Source organism: Nannospalax galili, unplaced genomic scaffold, assembly GCF_000622305.1.
Source record: "Nannospalax galili isolate Female #2095 unplaced genomic scaffold, S.galili_v1.0 scaffold1669, whole genome shotgun sequence".
Lineage (NCBI taxonomy): Eukaryota > Metazoa > Chordata > Mammalia > Rodentia > Spalacidae > Nannospalax > Nannospalax galili.
The window spans coordinates 26,426-32,121 of NW_008359235.1; the positions used below are offsets into that span (position 1 = coordinate 26,426).

At 41.5% G+C, this 5,696-nt stretch overlaps 1 protein-coding gene across 1 annotated transcript in view; it reads right to left on the bottom strand.

The window, feature by feature from the left end:
- The window catches only part of LOC103725629 (guanylate-binding protein 1-like), a 27,913-nt gene extending 26,320 nt beyond the window's left edge, over nt 1–1,593 (bottom strand). Inside the window, exon 1 of the mRNA XM_029558571.1 lies at nt 1,551–1,593. The gene's annotated coding sequence lies outside the window, so the exon portion shown is untranslated. The remainder of the gene's footprint in view (nt 1–1,550) is intronic.
- Nucleotides 1,594–5,696: the final 4,103 nt, after the last annotated feature.

A 5,696-nucleotide genomic window follows, 5' to 3' on the forward strand; every position in this document is an offset into this window, starting at 1 on the left:
AGGAGTAATGGGAAGAGGAAGAAAAGGTGGAGGAGGCAGAGGATAGGAGCTGATGAGGTGGAGAGAGTTGTTAAAGGGGGTGATGAATGAGGCTGGTTCCTGACAAGAACTCAAGGGAGAGAGAGGCCTGCAGAGGCAGGAACAATTGTGTTGGGTCCTGTGGGACAAAGGCGCTACAAGGTAAGCAAAGACACTGCCCTTAGTCCCACAGTGCTGGAGAGTCTTTTGGAGGAAACCATTTACTAAAGCAAGGTGTCTAAATGCCTCAAACAAGGGATAAGGAGTGAGCACGCTGGTTCCTGACAAGAACTCAAGGGAGAGAGAGGCCTGCAGAGGCAGGAACAATTGTGTTGGGTCCTGTGGGACAAAGGCGCTACAAGGTAAGCAAAGACACTGCCCTTAGTCCCACAGTGCTGGAGAGTCTTTTGGAGGAAACCATTTACTAAAGCAAGGTGTCTAAATGCCTCAAACAAGGGATAAGGAGTGAGCACAGGCAATCAATCAGTCTACACTTCTGAAGGAGGAAACTGACTTTGAAGTTAAGTTCAGATGTGTGATAGAAAGCATGCAGCTTTCCTGATCATCTTTGATAGAATATGTGAATTGCAGAAGAGCGACAAGCTTCATTAGGGAAAGCCATAAATCCCTTAAAGTGTCTAACTGGCCCTAAATTAGCAGCCTGGCTTTGCTCGAGCCTAGCCTTGCTCAAGCCTTATCAACTGGTCACTTCCTGAACTGAGAGAGAGACTGTTTGCGGAGCCCACCTGTCTCCTTTGGTGCTATGGATAACTCATCCACCTGTCTGAGAAAAGAGACCCTCAAGGACACCAGACCCTGGCACTGAGTTAACTCTTGCAGCTGTGTGTGGCAGAGTTCCTATATAAGACCAGACTGCTCCTTCTTCAGTGTGCAATAATCATTCCTCGAGGAAAAGAGCTGTCAGCCCTTTGCTGGGCTTCCTGAATCCAGGGAGCTCATTCCTTGCCTGTTGCAGGTCTGGCTCTGACTCTTATTTCTAAACTTTAAACTCGTTCCTTTTCGCAACTCCTAAATCTAACGATCTTCCCCTCTGGGTTTCAGTGTTTTCTGCCTCTGTCCATCAGTATCACAAGCTGCTTTCCCTGGATCGCATTCCTCATGAAAAGGAAATCCCACATGCAGCCCTTTGAGTTTCTTAGCTGTAGTATGAGGGATATTAGCAAGTGCCACCAATGTCCCTGTCATTTAACTGTCCCTACTCACAGAGACAATATGAAGAAAGAGAAAGATTATCCTAACCCTTTGTTAAACTTCAGCCGTGTGTCCATTGGTCTCTAACTCAAGACAGACCATACTGACACTCAGTGACCTTCTGACCTGACAATTCCCCTCTGGATTTTGGGAAACCTGTGCCCCATCTCACACTCAGGAGCAGCCTATCCTGGCTATGGCAGTGTCTCAGAACACTAACAGACTCTTCTCATCCCTGTCCCAGAGCTTCAGACCCCATGTACCTGAGCAGAGAGCTCTGCAGAGCTGAAGATACTCAGAAGTGAGATGAGCATCCTTACCTGCCCTTGCTGCTCCTGGTGGATGGACTGGTGTTTCCACCTGTCTCTTTTCTCCTCCTCCAATGTTGTGAGACTTTCTGGACTCTGAGAGCAGTTAATGGAATGCACAGTAACAGTTATAAAGCATCAGAGTGAAAATGAACCTGGCTATCACTGTCTTTTCAGTATTCAGAGTGAAAATGAAAGTGCTTAGTTTGGTGAAATGACTCAACAACCATAAAGGTTGTTTCTGGAGCAGAGCTAGTGTGGGGGGCGGGGCGGTGTCATGACATCTCTGACAGAACTGTCAGGCATTTGATTGGAAGAAATCTTCGTAACCAATTCCTGTTTTTAAAAAATGTTGCGCATGGTAGCAAATACCATTAACCCCAGCCCTCGAGAGACAGACTGGTAGATCTCTCTCAGCTTGAGGCCTGGTCTACATAATGGTTTCCAGCCCGGCTAGGACTTGGGAGATCCTGTCAAAAAAAAAAAGTTTTTAATGTCCTTTATATAAGGAATACATGCAATGACTCTGAAGTTTGGGGGACAGTGGTAGCATCTAAGAACAAAGAGACATTGTATTAAAGTCTAGCTGCCTAAAAAGCAGGCGCAGTATAGCTGATTCTCATTTCAGAGAGGCAGTTGAGTGGGGGAAAGAGTGTGTGCTCCACCCTCCTGAATACACAGGATCTGCTACTGTCTCTGGGCAGAGTCAGGAATAGCTCTCCACATTGTACGATATTACAGGCTCAGTGACTTAAATCCATTTAAAAAATACTTGGCATGACTTTACAGAGAATGAAACATGGTTGGAGTGCATTAGTTTTCTCACATCACAGAACTCTACAATCTGAAGTCCAACAATTTTGACTACAAAGCTCCTGATCCTTATATTTTCTTCATTGTTTTGTTTGTTTCTTCATTTATTTGTTTGTTTGCTTTTTCAGTGCTGGGGATTGAACACAGATGTTTGTGCATGCTAAGCATGTGCTCTGCCACTGAGCTATATCCTCAATTCTCTTTCTTTTTTCGGGGGAGGGTCTTTTTTGAGACAGGGATTCCCTGTAGCCCCAGCTATCCTGGAACTCGCTATGTAGACCCAGCTAGCCTTGAAAATCATCTTTCTTTTAAAAAGATATTTTATCTTGGTTTTTATTTTATGTGTGTGAGTGTATTGCCTGCATGTATGTAAGTGCGCCCATGTCACACAATGTCCGGGGAGGTCAGAGGAGGGTATCATATCCCCTGGAACTGGAGTTACAGACAATTGTTAGCCACCGTGTGGGAGCTAGAAACCAAACCCAGGTCTTCTGCAACAGCAGCTGCTGCTCTTAACTGCTAAGCCATATTTCCAGCCCCTCAATCCTATTTTTATTTTGAAACAAGGTCTCATTAAGTTATCTAAACTGTATTTCAACTCATTCTATAGCTCAGGATAGCCTTCAGCTTGAGATCTTCCTGCCTCAACCTTCAGAGAAGCTGGGATTACAGGCCTGCACCCATAGGTCCTGCTCCCAAGCTACAGTCTGTAACTTCTTGGGGCATCACACTGTGCTTCTCTCTGTTTGATGAGAAAAAAATTGTGAACGCAATGGCTTTTATTTATAAACTGTTTTCTAAAGAAATGTGTTTAAATTTTAACTTTAAACTCTGTTTCTCTCCCTGCTGCTTCTGTAAGGAAAGAGGAGAGAAGGGAGAAGAACGGAAGGATTTGCAAGCTTCTCCACTGATGTCACCATATGCTTAAGGTTGCTCTGGTCCCTAACGCCACTGTCTGAAATTTGAGAACTAGAGATAGAACCTCTTTTTTTCTTTCCCCTCTTGCCATAATCTCTTGAAGCGTTTCTGGGCTATCTATCTGCATCGCTCAGCGCTGCAGAAATACACCCAAGTACTTTCTTTCTGGAGGTGTCTTTGCATCTGCTTTTTTGCATCTCGGTGTTTCTGCTCCTGATCTTGGTCCAATCTTTCATCCACTTCAAGTCTTCACTTAAAGGCAATCTCAGAGAGCTTGGCGTGACCCTTCTTTTGATGTCACCTGCATCTTGGTTTCCTCTGTTTTTCACTTCTGATGGTCTACAATCCAAGTTCATATCAGGAAGCTCATGCATTTACATGTGTCCCCAGCATCTAGAATGAGGCTTGGCTTAAGAAAAATGAAGCACAACAGAGGTTACATGTTACCAAAATCAAAATGATTCTGAATATAAGGCAAAACACATTTCTGCTCAGTTGAGAATATAAAATTTGGAGTTTAGACAAAATAGTAAAATGTCTGTATGAAGTGCTCTTGCAGAGGACCTAGGTTGGGTTCCCAGCACCCACACTGTGGCTAACAGCCATCAGTAACTCCAGTTCCAGGGGATCTGACACCCTCTTCTGACCTCCAAGGGCTTTGCATGACACAGGTGCACCTACCTACATGTAGGCAATACACTCATACACATAAAATAAAAATAATAAACAAAATAGTAAAAGAAAAATGCGTTTGTAGGACCACTTTGATAAAAGTTCCTTAAACAAAAATTCCTGTATATAGCAGCAATTCCATTTCTAGGCAAGTAGAGAAGTGAAAAGATATGTCCACCTTTGAAAGTGCTCGTAGTCACATTGTTGGTCATAATTAAAGCACACACACCACTACAATGTCCAACAGTTGATGAACTGGTAAAGGAAATGTCATACCCATACAATATAATGCTTATCACTAGAAATGAACACTAACAGATAGGTAGATACATAGATGATAGATAGATAGATAGATAGATAGATAGATAGATAGATAGATAGATAGATAGATAGATGATAGATGATAAATAGATAGATAGACCTCAAAAACACCATCATCATAACGGTAACAGTGGACAGAAAGAACGTTGTATTTTATAATTCCATTAATGCAAAACATTCTGAGTTTGCAAGGTGAGAAAACATATGATAGTGACTAGGACAAGGAAAGGGGAGAACACAGAGTAATGATTAGTAAGTTTATGGTTTTGAAGTCAGGTGAAGAAGCAGTGCTGGAAGCAGAAAGTACCAAGGATTGCACAATATTGTGAACCTTTCCTGCTGGTGAATTTAAAACTTTAAATGCCTAAAATGGTACTACATTTCTTGTTATATGGAGTTGGCCACGATAGTTTTAAAGGTCATGACAACCACATGGAAAATGTCTTGGAATCAAACATGAATTTTTTACCAAAACATCAACCTTGGAAATACATTCACCATGGCCTCCAAAAATAATCAGCCTACTTCTAGAAAGATCTATGAGAGCTGGCTACCTAAAGAAATAACAAAAAAAGCAAAATTCTGGAACACTTAAAAAAGATGTTCTATCTCTACTTTATCCAACTTGAACAGACCTCCGTTGTTATGCTTTCAAATGTACACGTGCAATGGTTTTCCAGTCGAGAAAACATCCTCTATTGGGGTGTCCAAACTTATGGTTTCTTTGGGCGACATTAGATAAGAAAGAATTGTCTTAGGTCACATATTAAATATGCAAACATAAAAGAAACTGAAAGGTATCTTTACACAGGTTTGTAATTTTCATGATATCTACTACCATAGATAAGTAAACATTCTTTCATAATAGGGACTGGAGATTCCATAGGTCATTCAAGGCCACTGAAATGGTATTTCCTTCCAAGATGCTTCAAGGGCTTCTAGAAACTGAGAGCAATAACGATCATCTTCTGTAATAGGCTCATTTCTGAGAAATCAGATCCTCGCTTGTTGTAGAAAATCATTAACTCACTTTTAAAAATGAAAGTCCTAGCTGACTTCATAGGGAGCACTCAGGGAAAACAAGACAACCACAATAATTACCTGTTGACAAGAGTAAGCCATACCTGAACTACATTAATGTCTATACCAAACACTAAACCACATACTAAACTCACTAATATAAAATGAAACAAAACACGTAATACGGGAGAGGACACATTCTATGATTCTCTTAATACTAAATACCAAAGCAGTCTGGTGATTTCTATTTGATCAGCAGGGACACTGAAAGGACCCTACTGAGAGCATGAGGAAGGTTTTGAGGGAAGTGCTAAGTTCTATTTTTTCATTTGTATGCCTGCAATATACATACATTTGTTTTATTTAAAAAAATATCTAAAGTTGTGAAACTGGAGAGATAGCTCAACAATTAAG